The 19,469-nt window shown below is 40.0% G+C and overlaps 1 protein-coding gene across 1 annotated transcript in view; it reads left to right on the top strand.

The window, feature by feature from the left end:
- Positions 1-19,469, top strand: part of LOC111871667 (disintegrin and metalloproteinase domain-containing protein 22) — a 499,258-nt gene that overhangs the window by 200,642 nt on the left and 279,147 nt on the right. The gene's annotated exons all lie outside the window — the stretch shown is intronic.

Below are 19,469 nucleotides of genomic sequence, written 5' to 3'. Positions count from 1 at the left end.
GGAAGGGGAAAGTCCGCCGCTGGAAGCCGTTACCGAGTAACGGCTTTGCAAATAGGCATGTTTCCAAGGTAAAAGTGAATACAGCAATGATGGGAAGCGGTGTTCTCTCACGCTATCCTTGTCGAGACGTTATGAGCAGGACAGTCCTAGACAGTTTGTTAGTTTATTTGTTAGTTAATTGAGAGTTGTAGCTGATGCCAGGGACAGTTCGGGAACTCAGTGGTAGGGGAAAGTCCGCCGTTGGAAGCCGTTACCAGAAGACGGATGAAGATACAGCAGACTGAGAAGGCTCAAATGCGTGCTGTAGTGAATTGCAGAATGTGAATTAGTGAAACTGCCATAATTACTTGTATCTACGAGCTGTGTGTATGAGTGTGCAATAAATCCAATTACCTATCTAAACTCCGTCTGTAATCGCTATATAATCGGGCCTATACATCACTCGTGAGCACTGAATAGATGCGGACTTGCAAGCAGAGAGATGACATATCTGAAGGGAACGGTGACGGGAACCATAGGAGAATACTCACTTCTGACAGTCTGTAACGTAATGGGTGTTCGAAATGTACTCGTATGTATCCCTTGATTACGGTCTGAGTCTTAGGCCTCCATTTGATCTGCTGCCTATAGCGAAACGATAGAGAAATGTTTTGTCGATGAAAAGAAATCTGTAAAATATGAAGTTGCCGGTCACGGTAGCCTAATGGTCTAAGGCATGCACTGTCTTCGCTCGCTTGGAAACCGGGATCGTGGGTTCGAATCCTACTCAGGGCATGGATGTTTGTGGGCGTGTTTCTGTGTTTGTCTACAGGTAGAGGCCTTGCGACGAGCTGATCACCCGCCTAAGGAGTCCTACCGAACGTGTAAGATCTAGAAAAACCGAAGTGAACGGAGAAGTTCATGGAGGTAGGCCTAGGCCCACTGGGGCTGTAGTGCCAAGGAAAAAAAAAGTTGATGTTCACTTGCCTGTTCATTGACATAACGCATAGGCGTAAAAGCTGTTCAAAATTACTTGAAACACTATTTCATGCAGTTGTGATAATGAGATCTTAGTTTTGTTTGGTTAGGGTGTGTGTTCGCGTTTATTTTTTCTCCAAACATACGGAAATTGTAGCAAAGTGACTCCCTCCCCTTAAGACAACGTTCATTTTGAATCATTCTGAGAAAGAAAATGCAGGAAACCCTATCCACAAGTACAAGAATGACGTCACGATTTATAGGCTTCACTAATAAACGGGGTTTTGATTGAATGATGGGATTTATTGATTACTCCTTTACAATCCTTCAGCCGAACCCTTCTTGCTTGACTGCCGAGGACTCGCTCCGTTCCCATTCTGATTTGTGTTCTCTACCATTTATATAATCTTAAGGTGGACCCATAGAAAACACCGCTTCATCCACTGTTGTATTTACAGCACCTCTTCCTAGTAACGGAGATCATCCGATTGTTGCCTGCGTATTCTTTGAAGCGGGAATATGTTTATTTTGTCGTTGCCTAGCAATGAACGTCTGCATGTCACAATAAAAACACTTTTTCTACCTTCTTGCTACAGTAATACTCGTTCAAATGGTCAAGATACATCGTTGAAGATTTCTGTGTTCTGGGATAAGAAGCTCTGTTTGTCACCTTCGAATCTTCGGTTGACTTTCAAAGAGCTGCACGGAGTTATGTTCCAGAAGATAAAATTCTTCATAAAACTTGTCTGAGAACCTCACATTTTACAACAATTATCATTGTTGTACACCTATTTCTTTCACTGTAAAATATCCATTTGTAGTTAGAAGATTAATTTGATTTCTAGCAATCCAAGCGTATGGTTAAAATTCAATATGTGACCTTGCATTATGTTTGTGCACTATTATACGTAAGCTGCTTAAAAGTACACTGACGCTTAATAAAGTATTACGTAAGATTTCAATTGTCCATGATTTCCACGAATATAGTAGCATAATGCTCTACATCACGTAGCTTGTATACTTGTTGCTTGTGACAATAGTTACAAAGGGAAGATAGATAGACATGGATAATGACGGCGGGTTATATTTGGCGCCAATGCATAATAGACGCTCCAGAGAAAGAGCTAATTCACTCCACTTATGTCTCTCGTGGACACAGTTTGACCCTGTGTCCCTCCCCTACACTTCACTCCCTTGAGTTAATCTCCCATACAGATTAACAACTCACTATGCCGTACATAATAAACCGAAACGATCCGCTGTAGTGTCCCCAGTTGTTTTCCATTAGCGGCGCTCATTCTGATGGCACAATGGAGCCGTTGCCTTCTCCACTGTGGCACTGAATATCTGCAGCGATAGTGTAGGTTACTGCAAGCAATAAGCTTCTCGGTTAATCCGATCAGTTAATTAGTTAAAAGTATTGACTTACACTTGATTGTGAAGGTCAGCAGACACCAGAACTTTGGACTTCAATACGGCTTGTAATGGAGTTTAATTAGATGTTAACTTAATTAGCTGCATGTAGGATTTGGGGTTCTCTCAGCGGATTTGTCGTCTGGGATATAGAAATGTGTAGTCCGTTGAAAAGCAACGGGTGTTTCAGAGTAACCTATTGCCTCCACCTTCAAAATGGAAGAATAATCCAATGAAGAAACCAGCTTGAAACATATGCCAAGCAGAGCTCTATTTGTAGTTACTCATTACTGTCTTCTTGTGTGACCTATCCTGAAGATAGAAACAATATGTTCATCAGAAACATTGGTTAATTTTCAAGGAAATAAACGTCGTTGTATCCCAGAAGATAGAACCGGTCATAATCACTAGAACTCTTACTATATTCAAAAATACGTTTGTACGACACAGTAACTTTACTTCTGATGTTCGGAAAGGGGTGCGTTACTAGGCTACCTGCCTTACAGTGACGTGGGCGAACATGTTTATCAGCACAACTAGTGAGAGATGATCTCTAAGAAGGAATATTATAGAGCAAGGACAATTTTTGTTCCGGTATACTGGAGCAAATGCCGGTCACGGTAGCCGAGCGGTCTAAGGCGTGCACGGTCTTCGCTCGCTCGGAAGCCGGGATCGCGGGTTCGAATCCCACTCAGGGCATAGATGTTTGTGTGCGTTTTTCTGTGTTTGTGTACAGGTAGAGGCCTTGCGACGAGCTGATCACCCGCCCAAGGAGTCCTACCGAGTGTGTAAGATTTAGAAAAGCCGAAGTGAACGGAGAAGTTCATGGAGGTAGGCCTAGGCCCACTGGGGCTGTAGTGCCAAGGAAAAAAATACTGGAGCAAATAAATTAGTAAGGGAGAACTTTCTTTACGATCAAATATAGATTATTGAGTTTTAGTGCTTTCTATTATAACCCCAGTAAATGAGGCGAAATTTACCACGTAGAATGTAGGCTGGTTGTGTGCGTCCGTTATGCAGCTGAAACCTCAGTGACATTTCCCTAAACAACATTAACCGGTTGGTCTCTGTACTGGAAATACATTTTATTTTCTGTTGAGGGATGAACCGAAGCTTTAAAAATTCTTTAGGTGAATTTATGACCACTCTAGAGTGTTAATTTTCACACTTTCCTTGTGAGAAAAAATAGCGGGCGAAGTCTGGGAAAGTTCTGACAGAATGGTGTCTTCTCCTCCTGCAATAAGCCTCTCACTTTCACCTAACTAACGCCTACTTTTCTGGCACATTTTCTTGCTTCTCTCTCTCTTTTCTTCAGGCTTCGAAGGGTCGAATTGTGTTCACAAGCAGCTGATCTGAAATATGTGAGACAAATATGTAAACTATAAAAATGTTAAATCGGAATTTCTGGTTGAAATTTAAGGGGTCACGTTGCTAGTAATTTATAAGTAAGCTTAACCGTGTAGTGTTCCAAATTGTACTCGGCAGTTCACGTTCTAATCCCATGTCATCTCTTATTAATACCTTGGAGAAATATTTCTCCTCCTGTGAGATTCGTTTGTCCCTGTAAATGAGTCAAGCAGAGAGAAGATAGAACTTAACTTGCACTGTAGATTGTCTTCGGTGTCTGAAAAGAAAATTGTCACTAGACGAAGAGAAAGTACGTGGGCGGGAAGCTAATACTTGACTGGTGACAAAGTAGTTGAAACTGTCAGCAGCAACGCCTAGCGGCTCGTTGCGCTAAACAAGGCGCTGGAGACGAAACTTCCACACAAGTTCCGTAACTACTTCTAGTTCCCTCTGCCGTCAGTGCGTAGAACTACTGCTTCGTATTCGGGAATCTCGGATTCAGATCTAAGGCAGAGACTGGCTCTCCTGAGGTTGTTGTGATTTTATTCTGTCCCCCTAGTCAAATTATTTGATACTAACTGAAGTCAGGCCACGATCGTGTTCTTCCCCATCCTTTCAAGTTATTAATCATCTTACCATGCAATACTATATAGTCTCAGATATTGATAATATCTAAAATATACTATAAACAGGTAAGATTAGGCCAAAACATACTGATTTCTCTCCTTGAGGTCTGTTAGTTTTAGTCGATATAAAATAATTTAATACGCGGTAGCGTAGTTGGTTGAGGGGCTATGCTACAAGCCGGAAGGTCGCGAGTTCAAGTCCCGATGAAGTCATTGAATTTTTTTTTAATTGACCTAATCCTTCCGGCCGCAATATGGCCCTGGGGTCGACTTAGCCTCTAACAGAAATGAGTACCAGGAATTAACTAAATAATTTTCCTGGTGAGTAAAGCGCGGCCGGCGCGTAAGGCTGACAACCTTACCGCCATCTTTGAGCCGATTATCTATATAATGTGGGACCCTCAACGTCTCACAACCATATGGGCCTTCACGGCCTGGTACAGGGATAGCTTTACTTTTACCTTTACAGGAATATTTGTTTTCAATAGAATATGTGTTGTAGATTTATTTTCCCCCTTTGCACAACAGCCCCAGTGGGCCTAGGCCTACCTCCATGAACTTCTCCGTTCACTTCGGTTTTTCTAGATCTTACACATTCAGTAGGACCCCTTGGGAGGGTGATCAGCTAGTCGCAAGGCCTTTACCTGTACACAAACACAGCAAAACGCACACACACAAACAGAAGATCCATGCTCTGAGTGGGATTCGAACCCACGATCCCGGTTTCCAAGCGAGCAAAGACAGTGTGTTGTAGATTACGAACTCTTAAAGTGTGCATCTGCCATAAGCAAGATGGACAAGACAAGGACAGATACTATATAAATGTGTATAAATAAAGGCCTATATAAATGTGTATATTTTATGTTTCCTCTTTCAAACCTCGGGCTTCATTACTTACGCCGCACTATTGCCAGTGTTCGCCACAGCCACGGCCACTAACCATAAGTAAACGTTCAGTTGTTCTGATCCTAATGTTGTACATGAAACCGCATCTCTGTGCATGAGGTTCGGACGCCGTTATGTTCTTTAGTACAACAACCGATTTATAGAAGACATGTAAGTCCCTACTTCATGAGATTTACTCCACACTCTGTACAACAGAGATCACAGCGCTGAAGATCTTGTACTCCTGCTTCTGTTCAGTAAGTGACCTCAAGACTACAGAGGCATGCAAATTGTCTCCACTGACGTATATGTTCCCCTCTACTTTATGTTATATTTTGTATTTGCGAAGGTACTTTAAAATGGCAGCATTTTGCCTCGAGCAATTCTCTTCATGTTGCACCTCCTTGTATTCCAATGTTTCAAACTTTCGTGTAGTTTATCGCTACAGTTTCTCCTTGTTAATTCAGGTCATTAAAATCCCTGTCCTGTGGACTGCATCTTCCGTGGTCACAGCTTCGCTGTAGTTGGTTTAATCTCTAAAGTAAATCTTAACCGATTCCATAAACTAGTAACATTTCCTAAACATAACATTTGTTTCATCTGGCAACATTTAGTGGTACTTATCACTATATAGTATATCTTTTTTATCTGTATAGAACAAAAGACCTATCTTTACATCACGGCTTATCGTTATCTCTGTTGGATACCACGTACCCCTCAACATATCGACAGGTATCAGGTTGGAGTGCTATAAAATATTTCGCGCTTGTTTCAGATGACGTATCACATCTCTGGCAGCTTTATCATTGTGTACTTGTATTGTTCTCTTACATCCAATCTATCCTAGCATTCCTAACATTTATAGGATAGCCTCAGCTACAACAGTGGTCATTTGTCCATCACTTGACAGTTACATTTCGAAACGAACCTCACCAAACAGAAGATACTATATCCATTTATCAACTGCATCCTCCACCTTCTCTTTCTACCTCTTTCTCACTTCTATCATTTGAGTCTGTTCTCTCTATTCTTCTCTTGACTCGTGACCTGTCACCTGTCACCATTCCTGTAATAACCCATGACCTCTAAATCTAATCTCTGGCAACATACAGACGACAAAATCTTCTTAGTATATAATGTTTGAACTTTTTTTTTGCAGAAATGGAACTCCTTGAAATAAACATCGTATTAGTTTGCAAACGCACGAATGATATGCTTTCAGCATCATAGGATAAACATATTACAGGTGGAATCTGGTCTTATTCTACTTTGGGCTAACTCTGAAGCAGCTTCTAGGTTTTCAAGATTTAACGTATTTTCTCTTACGAATTCTTTGAAAAATATATTTGAATATAACTTATATTTTCCATGGAGAAGATTAAAGCCTAACGCGGAACCGTGGACTGAGCTGATCCCACTCACTCCATATCACGTTTCATCAATCGATTGACTGTCTCTCTTTCGAAGTGGGATCCTTCTCCTTTCATGTCATCTCTTGCGGATTATTTAACGGCGCATTCAGTATCGAGACAAAACAGCGTCGAATTGTAGGACCAATAATGAATGATGTTGAGGGAAACGGTTATGGCCTATATATGGTATTATCCCGATGATCTGGGGAAAACTGCGAAGAACTTTGGTTAGGATAACAGGTGCTCTAGCCGAGATTCGAGCCAAGAACCTTCAGAATATAAGTCTAAAACATTACCTCGAGATCAGTTGGTCCTGTTATGCTTCCTCGATACCAAAGTCAAAGTCACATTGCGACTGCCGATCAGTCAGTCAGTAAATCTTGGTTCCGAGCCTCATATGGGGCTCATGTCCAAATACGTATTACTGTTTGACAGCTACGGTCTTGTTTCTATGGGACGCCCTCTCTGACGAGAGGACGAGTCTGTCTTTTGTATATGCTGCGGGTCCTTGCCAGCGCAGTCTTTCTCGGGTCTGAGTACCTTGGTACTCGCGACCGTATTTTACTGTCTAAGATTTGAGACTTCCCTTTTCGTGGCCTCCTACGACTCGCTTCGAGGTGAACCGCATAGAAAACACTGTCTACAAGAGTTCTATCGTTGCATGTGTACCTGTTAGCTCAGAAACGTGTTTACTATGTAATTTTCTAGCAAACGTCCGTCTCTTCTAGCTTGGAGCGGATATATCACAGTGTATATGCATACTTCATTTTATTTCTGTTTGTGGCGAGTGCAGTGAGGAATATAACCATTTTTTCTTTATGAGAACACGATTTTTCTGAGAGTCACAGAGGCCGCTCGCAGTCTGTTCTCCATGCCGCTTCCAGCTACCCACCCCCTCCACACACGTTGGCTGGCACAATGCATCGCGTAGCCGTCCATTGCATTGATTCTAGTTGCATCCCTATACCGGTGCCCTCCCTTCAGCCAGATGACGACCCATAATACTCGAGTATCCCCGCCCCTGGGGGAAGGGGGATATGCTTTTGTACTTGCACCACTGGCTACTGAATTATATACTCTGCTGCTCTCAAGAGAAGGCCATTTCTAGAATCTCAGCAGTGAATCCCATACATGTAGTACTGGAATTTGCTTGCATTGTGTCTTTGGTCAAGAAGAAAACATATTTAGCTGCCTCGCCATTTTGTAAATAGTCGGAGTTCGAGCCTCAGGGGGTTAAAAATTTTCTCTTCTCCACGTCTTTGAGACCGGCTCTGGGGTCCACCAAGCCTCTCCAATTGGAACTGGGGGCTCTTTCCCCCGAGGGTAAGCGACAGCGGCGTGAAGCTGACCACTCACCTCCAAATAATACCCAGATCAAGAAATGTAGAGCTATACATCAACTTCCACATATGCCTGCATGGCGTAGTGCTTAATTATTTAAGCACAGAGACAACTTTACCTTTAAGAGTTTTCTAAATCTGAATATAGGGCTTGTATTTCAAAACTTCCGTGTCTACAGCTCTCAAGTGTGGAATACTAATTGTTTACTATTAAATAGCAGTTATGAATCAGACGATTAGCATGCAGAAAATTAGGATATACTCATGGCAATCTCAGTCTTTCAGTGGACACATTTTTTGGAGCATTCGCAACGAGAATTTATAAAATTGGGCCTGGTATCTTCGTATATTATTTAGTGACTAATAACTCGAGAACCATTTAATAGATATACATAAAGTCTGATGCTAAGGAACTTTGCTAAACTCTGTCTACCTACTTCAATTTTGATTAAAACTATATATATATATATATATATAGCTGCAAATTTTCTCTAAATTTTACATGTGCGCTTCTGGACAGTAACTCGCAACTTGTGTTACTGAAAGACATCTTGAACGAAAGTTATGTAGATGTTTAAGATGCATGTTTCCTAACCGACACATTTGTTTTCACAAGTTTTGCACTTTTCATGACTTGTAAATTTAACAAAGGAAACGAACGCACCAGAATTCCTGTGCTATGCTTAAAGTTTTTAATTTGATTTGTGTCGTGTTCTTTAGCATTGGGATAAGCTTATATCTGGTCCAAAGAGCCTTTCTTGATGTCTAATGCAAGTACTGCCGAATTAACTTTGAATCGTAATAGCCTGCAAGGCCTAATCCGTGACACCTATTTAATTGAATCGATAATTGATGGTTAATCCATATAACGGCTAAATTTTAACGTCGGAGGTTAAAGAGGATGTATGGAAATGATAATTAAGATTAATTTTTTAATGATTAAGAGTGAATCGATCTTGGCGTGTTTTATATAGTAGACTTTCTTAGAAGACTGAGGGAAGTCATGAAAATCTGTCAGGATAGCTGCATGCCGGCTAGGAATAGAACCCCTCACTTCAACGAAAGTTTTGTTAAGGTCCATACCTTTATATTTATTCTTATATTGTTGTGCTAACTTTGCTAGTAACGGTTCGTAATTACATTTTCTAGCTTTTTAAGAGTTAAGTATGCCTCGGTATGGAAGCCAGGCACGTAAAAATAGTATCAGGGAGCAAAGTTTGCCTGAATAGTGGTTACTGAATTGGCTCTATGGTTCCCTAGTTTCAGTCAGTAGCTCGACCCTACAGTAAATTAATTGTTCGGGGGGAGTGGACTATTTAACTTGGCTCTCACTAGTTGGACTGTATAGCATGAATGGTAGGATGCTAGTGGAAGGATGAACTAGAAAAGGATTTTGGAACGAACCAGTGGTAGCCTAAGTTAGTGTCCCGACATATGTCTGGAGAGACTGACGAAATACACGAAAGACTCAGTCAAGATAGGCGGTGGCCCGGCCTAGAATCGAATCGAACACCTCCCGAGTATAAGTCTAGAGGATTACTGTTCCCCAGTGCGTTCGGCACTTCGTTTGTTGTTAACCGTTACCCAATAGGGAATATGGAAAAGAGCAAGAAGCTACTTGCTTCCTCGACTGACCAGAAACTGTCCCAGTACCGGAGTTGAGTAAGAGTGCGTGTAGCCTCTGTACGTATGTGCTTAACTAGTTGCTCATCTACATACTATCACTTGTACGGGTGGCTTATAGACGGATTTTGGATTGGATGATTGGGTTTATCGTACTTATACACGCCACTCGGAGCTACGGACCATTACAGCGTTGTCTCTGTTTCCTTGTTGTACCCATTAGTGTCCTCGGTGTTTTTCTAGTCGTATGCTGGCAACGGATTCATGGCAGTCTCACTATCACTTCAAAGCACACATGAAGTCTTCTTTGCACAGCCTAATTCCTGTCTTGTTTCATTCTGCCAAGTGCCAACTCCGGAGACTTTCTTGATTCTCTGCTGCAGATGAAAACTTCGGAACTTAACTCAATTCTGATTCTTGCTGCGTGATCTCCTCATTATGTAGCCTCGGGACGGCCCCCACAGAAGACACTGCTTCATCTATTGCTTCGTGTTAATTCACTGCTGCAGGGATGTGTTTACCGCACCGTTGCGTAGCGGACCACAGAAAACACCGCTCTTCTATTGTTGCAAGCGTTCTTTTCCATGGAAATGTGTTTACCGAGCCGTTGCTTAGCAATGAAATATTCTTGCTGTCAGGTGTCATGTCACATTATTCGTATATGTTCGTACGAAGGCTGTGAATTATGTTCCAACTATGTAAATCAAGAATTACGTCTCCTGGGATATAACATTATGTAGTCCGCTTAAAGTAAACCGACGTTTCGGAGGAACATATCTCATCCATCTTTAGGGTCGACGAGTAAGCCAAGCAAGTTTTGTTTCCTGCCTACTTCATGCTGGTTTCTTGCTTGGCGTACTCTTCAACCTTGAATGTGGAGGAGATATGTTCCTCCTAAACGTCGGTTTACTTTGAATCGACTATACCGCGTTGTATCCCAGAATATAGAAATCTTGGTAATGCCGCTGTGAGAATCTCAAGCTCTGTATATGTAAATCAAATCATTACTCATCTCCACGTGTTCAGTGTAACTGTACCTGAAGTTCTACAACTTGCTTCACCATATTAAGTCCCCATTTCGTTGGAGATCGGCCATTGGCCTCTAGTCCAAATATACTTCAGTGACATCAATTTATTGATGGGCCGTGATTCCTCTCTTTCTCTGCACAATGACAGGACAAGAGATGACTTTCCCCGAAAATATAATCGTCCCTTTTCATACAAAAGCCATTCTCGTTTTGCTTTGATTTATTTCGTTGTTATGGCAGTGAGTATAGATCGCTTTGTACTTTCCTGCCACCCTTGTTACTGTCACCAATATTTATGTGACTTGCAGACTGCTCGAACATTCTGAAGTAAAATTAATGTTAAAGTAAGCCTCTACAGATTATGGTTTTCAGTGTCCCGTCTGCTGAGTTCAGGTTTTCATATCTTCTCAGTATCGATTGTTTTGCCTTCGACTTTGCTGCTTTATAGCAGCAGTGTGGACTACAGCTCTGTTTTAGTTCGTTAAGAGAGAGAAAATTTCTTTATGAACGAAACAGAAATCAGTAACTTTATATAAATTTACAAATAAAGGAATAGTTATGAAACGGTTCTGATTTTATGCACACAGTTCTAAATGCTTTATTTTTTCTCCTTTTGCTATTTCCTATTTATCATTGGTTTTCACGTTAATTTTAATAAATAATGTATTATTGTTAATGTCCATAAGTTTGACAGATGGACAAGAGGTGACAGTTCTCAATATGCTACCTTTTTAGATTACTTAACACACACAGCAAGAGGCAATCTCTCGTGAGGAATTTCCCTATATTCTTGTAATAACGCGTAAGCCTTATGCCTTCTCTACCTAGGTCCTAGAAGGCAGTATTTGGTCCGAATGTAAACGTACGCCCAGGATACAAAATCCAAGTATAATTTCTGTCCATATTTACATTAACATCCGTTTACATGAAGCAGTACTGAAAACAAACTAAGAATAAACTGCGTTCTGGTACTTCTTGCTGTCATTCAGTTTAGCATGTTTTAGCTTCCTCTCTCTTATCTGAAACCCAAGGAAGGAAATATATAAATTTTTCTAGGTGTTGTGTGTCTTACTTTCTCGCTTTAATGGGAGATTGCATTCATGTCATGAGTTGGCCCTGAGACCTAAAATGGAAGACGTACCAGAAGGGTGGAAATAATCACACAGTTGGAGCTTCACGATTTATGCGTCTGTAGTGCTCACTAAACATAATTACAATAATAGAATTGGATGATTGGAACATGTAGCATGAATGGGACATATGGGAAGTACTTATCATATTTTAGTTATAAAATTGGCTATGTCAGTTGAGAGGCGAAGGTTTAGATAGACGTGAGGATATGGTCTAGATTCTTATGGCTCAAAACAGAATAGAACTGGCTATGGTAAACAAACTACTGAAACGTCGGTTATATTAGAGAAGTGAAATTTGTTGACTAACTGAGGGACTCTTAGATTCTCAAGGGTGATTATTGCAGAAGGTTAGATATTTGTTAACAATATGAATATTCATCGTCTTTTACTACATGAGAAAATATTTTGTAGCTTTTCAGTTAATATTGCTATCAACACAAAATACCTTCATGAAGCGGTAATGCTTTGGATTTCTATTCGAAAAGCTCCCAGTTCGAATCTCGGCCAAATTATGAACTATCAATAGTCATTCATGGTTACCTCCAGTTTTGTCAGGCGACTGGCGAATTGGTGCCTTTATACATGACTCTGCATGCTCGTCCCAGTTATATCATTCACGAACACGTTCAATTTTCCAACATATTCACCGACATATAACCCTCGCAATTGGTATATACTCATTAAATAACCAAAGTATCTACATAATTATGATCGTATAGTCTTGTTTTCCGTCTATAATGCAACGATATTAATTTAACAGCATTAATTCCAACTTATTTAATATAATGTTCATTAAAGGTTTAAAATGTCATTAAAATTATTAAAATATATGTACATTAGGTATTTATGCTACATGTTTCAGTCGCATACGGCCATCTGCAGGAAACAAATTTTTTAAATGAATCTACTGCACAGTACACTTGTCAAATAGTATTCATTGAGGCACGTTGTCGTTGTTATTATATTTTGTTTTAATTCTGATGCGTTAGGATGATTTTATAGGATGATTTCTTCCTATCTTATATATCGTGGCTATTTTTCTGTCTATTGGGCGTATCTAGTATTGCTTTGTGTTCCTTATACTATACAATATCATAATTAAATAATAATAACAACAACAACAACAGCGTGCCTTAATGAATATTGTTTGACAAAGTGTACAGTGCAGTAGACTCCTTTAAAAAAAATATAATTTGCCAAAGTTGGCTCTATGCGGCTGAAACATGTAGCACAAACACTGAATGTACATATATTTTAATAATTTTAATGAAATTTTAAACATTTAACAAACATTTAGTGAATTAAGTCAAAGATTTTGTGCTCCAACCGCAAGACTCCGTCAGGCAATACTCGTCTTCTACTCATTCCACAGTACAGAATATATTTATAATTGAAACCTGATCAATATTGATATGTTGGGATTTTGGACTTTATCCATCGTCCTGGTTTTTAAGATAACAAATAAAAACACGACGTTTCGGAAACTGGATCTGTTTCCGTCCTCAGGTGAAGGAAAACACCTATTCAGTTGGGTCCCTTAGAAACAGATCCAGTTTCCGAAACGTCGTGTTTTTATTTGTTATCTTAAAAACCAGGACGATGGATAAAGTCCAAAATCCCAACATATCAATATTGATCAGGTTTCAATTATAAATATATTCTGTACTGTGGAATGAGTAGAAGACGAGTATTGCCTGACGGAGTCTTGCGGTTGGAGCACAAAATCTTTGCCTCATTGGCTCGAGAGGGGGTAGCAAATACAGTAACTGTACATACACGAATTTCTATACATCGTGGGCTTATCTTCCGTCTCCATTCACTCACAATTCCTCTGTGTATTCAATGTACCCTATCTAAAATAAATAACACAATAGATTAAACAGAAAACTGAATACAAAACAAGATAACAATAATATCATTGTTGCAATACAATAGCTCTCGCCCAATTAGTGATGAAATACTGGTGTGCGCTTGCTGTTCTGTGATACTGCTTACCGTTTTTATTGGCTTCGGAAACTGAACGCGACATCCATGAACCCACTCCATTACGATATTCTATTGGTCATTGTTTTGTTCTTGATTTACGGGCGATTTCTAAAAATAAAGATCTGTATGCAATAAACTGACTGTTTAACACGCTGTGTTTTTCAATATTTCTTCCACATTTTCCGGCTTTGAAACTGTTTCTGGTGTTATTTATGTGATTCTGTAAATGGTGGGCTCTGAATCCTCATTTTAACTTTTATCCTAAGTTTTAATTCGGATGAATAGGGAGGTAGAGCAGTGTAAAGACTGGCTGCGGACCGGGCGACCGGGCTTCAGACTCTGGCAGGGACCGAAGATTTTCTTGTTTACATTGTGTCCACACTGGCTTTTGAGAACTCCCACTGTCCTATCCAATTTGTATCACGGGCTCATGGGGCGCGCCACAGCTCAAGCGGTTAGTCTCTGGCTTCCCACCGTGGCGGCCCGGGTTCGATCCCGGGTCTGGTCAAGTGGGATTTGTGGTGGACAAAGTGGCGCTGGGGCAGGATTTCTCCGAGTACTTCGGTTTCCCCTGCCAATCTTCATTCCACCAATTGCTTCACAATCACCCTCACCTATCATCTGGGGCTGGTACAATAGGCCAGAAGTGGCCGCAGTACAAGGGACTTAGTCCCACCCCACTAGCAATAAAAAAAATCTCGGCCTCTTAATTCCATTTAGTGTAGAATTTAAAGAATAGAGCTTATACCTCCACTCCTCGTTAGGCTTTCATCAGCATCATGACTCAGACCAGTGTGCGGCTGTTTTCATAATCTCATTCGTTTCAACTGTGCTCTTTTCTTTGCGTCATGTAGCAGACATCGTGTCTTGGCTGTTACATGTCTTGACGCATGCCAGTGTGCGGCCTACTTTAGTTGCTTCGTTCTGTCCCCAGAATATCTCTCGATAACAGCATTTACACTGTTGTATGTTTAACATTGCCTTTTATGTCCATGCTCATTTTCATGCTCCTATGTTGAAACCCAGGCATTGAGGCCTGTATAAAATTATCTAATCTTTTATTTGTTTTATTTACTTATTTTCACTCTTCTCGTTTCTCTTTCCTCCATTGTCACTGCTTTCATTTTGTCAGTTGATTTTCATAATATGCAATTGTAGTATTTGATTCAACATTACAACGTTGTGTGTCTCAGTTACATTCTCTTTTGCCAAATGTACCCGGCTGTCTTTAAGTAGGACTGAATAAGATAGACCATTTCATTTCTCACTAATTCTACTTAGATTTTAAAACGTCTTCACTCTTTTAACATACGCGCAAGTATAAATATATCGAAAGGCAGCATGGTATTTTCATCCCTCAATTTTTGTTTCTTTCTCAGTGTCGAATATCGAAATATGGTCCGTGTGCCGCCATCTTCTCTTCTTCTCTTGTCACCGTTTTCTTAGTAGACCTATCAGAGAACCGACTGGGTGAAGAAAAAGAGACATCTCAATCGTCGAAGGAACGATAATGTATAAGGATAGTACGGCGGCAGTCTTCTGTGCTGGCTTCGCTATCTTCACATAAATCACACGTTATGAGATAACTTCTGCTTACTCGTTAGCTCCATACGAATCACTCATTAATAGCATCATTTTATATGGCGGGCTTTCCTCACCAAATATCTATCGTTATCGCTACTGGAAGAAATTAACTTCATATTACGATGTTGCTAAAATTAATATAATTATTAACCCTGTCGGAACAGCTCTGGGTGCTTATAAGCACGTATCACAATTAGTATGCGCTTCGGTTCAATAATTAGGAAATACATAATGAGATAAAATTAGGCAGACCTAAGTGTTGGCTGCTTAGCTAGCGGTAACTCGCTGAAGGGCAACTGGCTGGAGAGAACTGTAACTGATCGGAGAGTAGTGAAACAAATTTGAGGCACAGCATCTGATCATTGGGTAGTGCAACAAAATTTGAGGCACCGCGTCTGATCATTGGGTAGTGCAAGAAATTTGAGGCACCGCATCTGATTGGAGAGTAAGGAAACAAAATTGAGGCACCGCATCTGATCATTGGGTAGTGAAACAAACTTGAGGCACCGCATCTGATCATTTGGTAGCGCAACAAAATTGAGGCACTGCATCTGATCATTGGGTAGTGAAACAAACTTGAGGCACCGCATCTGATCGGAGAGTAAGGAAACAAAATTTAGGCACCACATCTGATCGGAGAGTAGTGCAACAAATTTGAGGCACCGCATCTGATCATTGGATAGTGTAACAAAATTGAGGCATCGCATCTGATAGGAGAATAAGGAAACAAATTTGAGGCACCGCATATGATCATTGGGTAGTGCAACAAAATTGAGCCACCGCATCTGATCGGAGAGTAAGGAAACAAATTTGAGGCACGGCAATCTGAGGGCAATGAAGAATTTTTAATATAAAAGTAACTGGTAAATATATTATTTTCCATGCTCTAAAGGTCTTAATATATTTTCGATGGCTATTAGAAATAATTCTTCCAATGAAATATTAGAACAGTTTGACTGAATTTTCATTTTCCGCCTTAAATGTTTTTTAATTAAAATATCGTACCTGAGAGAGAAAATTCTGTTTAATTATTTTTCAACGTAATTGGTATTCAGAAATATAGAAGAGTAAATTAATTAAATGCTTTAATTAATATCATGCACTTTTTCCGTGTAAATTCATACTTTAATCATCATCCTTATGTCCCTTCTCACTTTATCATAAGCAAGAACACATTCGGAGCCAAGAAAGGGAAGCAACATGTCTTGCGGTCCAATGAGGACCTCGCGTGGATAAAAAAAGAATATAATTCCACTCTATGGTGATGTACAGGTTATGATGGCGTGGAGTACGGCATGGAAGATTTCCTCCACATTCTCTTATCATCAGCACTAAAAGGAAGTAAATAATCAGCCTTATGATCCGGCCGCCTTACCATATATCCGAACGAAAGAATTCTGGGTGACCCCGAGTGCCTCTCTGAGACGTGAAACTTGTCCTGCCAAAAATTTAAAATTTGGAAATCACAATCTCATAGTCCGCTGTTTACTAGCTATCCCTGTTTATATTTATGTAAATTACGATAGTTTGTTTATAGGTGTACATTTTTTAATTAGGCCTAACACCCTTTTGTACTTACTGCCTTTATTTTTCATGTTATTTATGATACTGCATCATAAAATTTCTAAGAAACATGATAAAAATTTATTTATTTTTCATTATTTAGTGACTTCATAAATTTGAGCACATGTAAGGGACGACCTACAAAACGTACCAGATTTTCCGTACATCTCCCATAATTAAAGTTCTTCCTTGACTCTCTGCCCATAGAGGCGAAACCAAGCTTAGTGGTCCCTGTATAGCACCCACTCCTGACACCAGAATTCGAGTTTGCGTCTCACCTTACGCAGGATGAAGTTTGCATGGCTATTCTCCAGGAACGAGATCGTGTATCACTCACATATTAACATGGACCTCTTCATTCAGTCCTTATAATTCAGAAATCAGTTTAATCACGTCAGCAAAATCAAAGTATTCATGATAACTATATAATAAATTAGATAATAATAAAACAAAAGGCAGTGGCGGCTAATGGAGGAAAAACTGTTGAGTGTCGTTTCTGAAATAAATATATTAGGTATCTTAACCCCATGTTTCTTAAACCTAATAATTAATATAATTATTACAGCCGCTCAGAAAACCGAAATTAACGGCCGTGGGGATTTTTTTTCTGGAGAAACAAATATTGTAAATACAAAAGAAGCCTAGGCAATGCCCATCCGGCCTTCTGTAGCTGACCGTGGGCATTCGTTACGCTGACCACGCGACACCCTCTATCCGCTGAAGTTGACAGTAACTTCGCAGACAAGGGGCGGTCTCTCGGTCGGTATAGTTAGCTTGTGGACTAAAACCACGGAGTTTGTTTTATTTTGTTAATTCTAAAAGTAAAATTAGGTTTTATTTGTGTTCTGACAGCAAGTGATGTGAAGTATGCCTCTTCTACGAGTAGTGTGTGAGCGGTATTTTCTGGTGTATAGAAACCCACGTTCCAGCATAACCGCTGTTTCCATTTTTAAGGTAAGCTGAAGCTGGAAATGGCAGGCTCTTACGAAGCGTTGTTGACATCTATAAAAGGGCACTGCTTTATAACCCAAATAGCACTGTCAGACATTGGTAGTTATATTGTAGCTATCGAGAATGCTTCTTAACATTCTGAAGAGATCGGATAGCCATGTGCACCACTCGATTTAACATTAATGAATCGTGAATTCTGCTCGCAGAGTGCAATTATGTATTTCCCACGAATCTCGGGATAAAGAGCAATTATTGTCCCACCAAAATCATTAAAAGACTCGATAATTTTAGAGAGACCTGGTGTGTTTTTATGACGTAGAAACCGATTGTTTAAATAATAATTGTATAAAATGTAGGTTTTAAAGTGTTAAGCATCATTAAGTCTAATTAGAAAGGTCCATTTTGATGAATACAATGTAATTGTTTATTATGTTAGCCCGTTTCTTGTGCTGATGGGTCAGAGGAATAAAATTACGACGTCACAGAAATTTCATTATTCGTAATTTCGTTTTATATAGCCTCAGTGGTTTAAAATAAATGATAATTGAATTAACTGGGAATGTAGCATCAATGCGTACGAAGAGAATTACACACAGAGTTTCAGTTTAGAATAAAAAAAGAAAATGTTCTCTTAGATCTCTTATGGCGAATTCTCTACATATTTTCACTTAACTTTATTCCACTATCATGTGTATAAAACGGCATTGAGCCGTAACATAGATGACGGTTTATCACTGTAGGAGAACGGATTCAATCCCGAATGACCTGAAATGAAAATCATAACAGAGGAAGCGGCACGAGAATAGCTCTTCCTCGCAGGTTATGTTTTTCGGTTGACCCTTGATAATCATCTTTCAGCCATTGCTAAAAATTAATTTTTCCCCGCCCTGTGAGATGTGCAATAACTCTAAAAAGGCAGCACATTATCACATTCTCAGTCTGTAAGTATGGAGCTTCATATTTTGGTCTGGAATTTAATTTTTTTCTGCAAGGAGAAGTCTCTTCTTTTTATTAAATGATACTAATCCTGAATTTTTTGGCCTGTGCTCATTAAAAATTTGATGTTTTAAAAAGGCTAAAAATGTTCAGGTTTGTTGACAGAAAGAAGCACTGATTTTTACATACCTCTCTTGTTAACTTTGCATGATATAATCCCGTAACTGGATTTCGTTTCAGAAAATAGAAAACAATTCTTGACGTTGGTCGTACGAGAACGGAAAACTGAACTGGAAATTATGTAGTAACTGTCGCCTTCTTCAGCAACATAAAGACTGCTAAATGCATGGAACAGACATGTCTCCTTGCTGTATAATATGCTCGCTTCTGTTGCACAATGGAACATACTAACATTCTGAATGTAGCTATGAAATGTAGCTATTACTTTGCTGACGTCAGTCCCACAACTAAGCCACACCCCGCCACACCATAGCTCAAGCGGTTAGCCGCTGGCTTCCCACCGCGGCGGCCCGAGTTCGATCCCGGGTCTGGTCAAGTGGGATTTGTGGTGGACAAAGTGGGGCTGGGGCGGGTTTTCTCCAAGTACTTCGATTTCCCCTGCCAATCTTCATTCCACCAAATTCTCCACTATCATAATCACCCGGGGCAGGCTACAATAGGCCAA

Source organism: Cryptotermes secundus, unplaced genomic scaffold, assembly GCF_002891405.2.
Source record: "Cryptotermes secundus unplaced genomic scaffold, Csec_1.0 scaffold233, whole genome shotgun sequence".
NCBI classification, from domain to species: domain Eukaryota; kingdom Metazoa; phylum Arthropoda; class Insecta; order Blattodea; family Kalotermitidae; genus Cryptotermes; species Cryptotermes secundus.
Note: the sequence above shows the minus strand (reverse complement) of the source record. Positions and strands in the feature narration are given on the sequence as shown.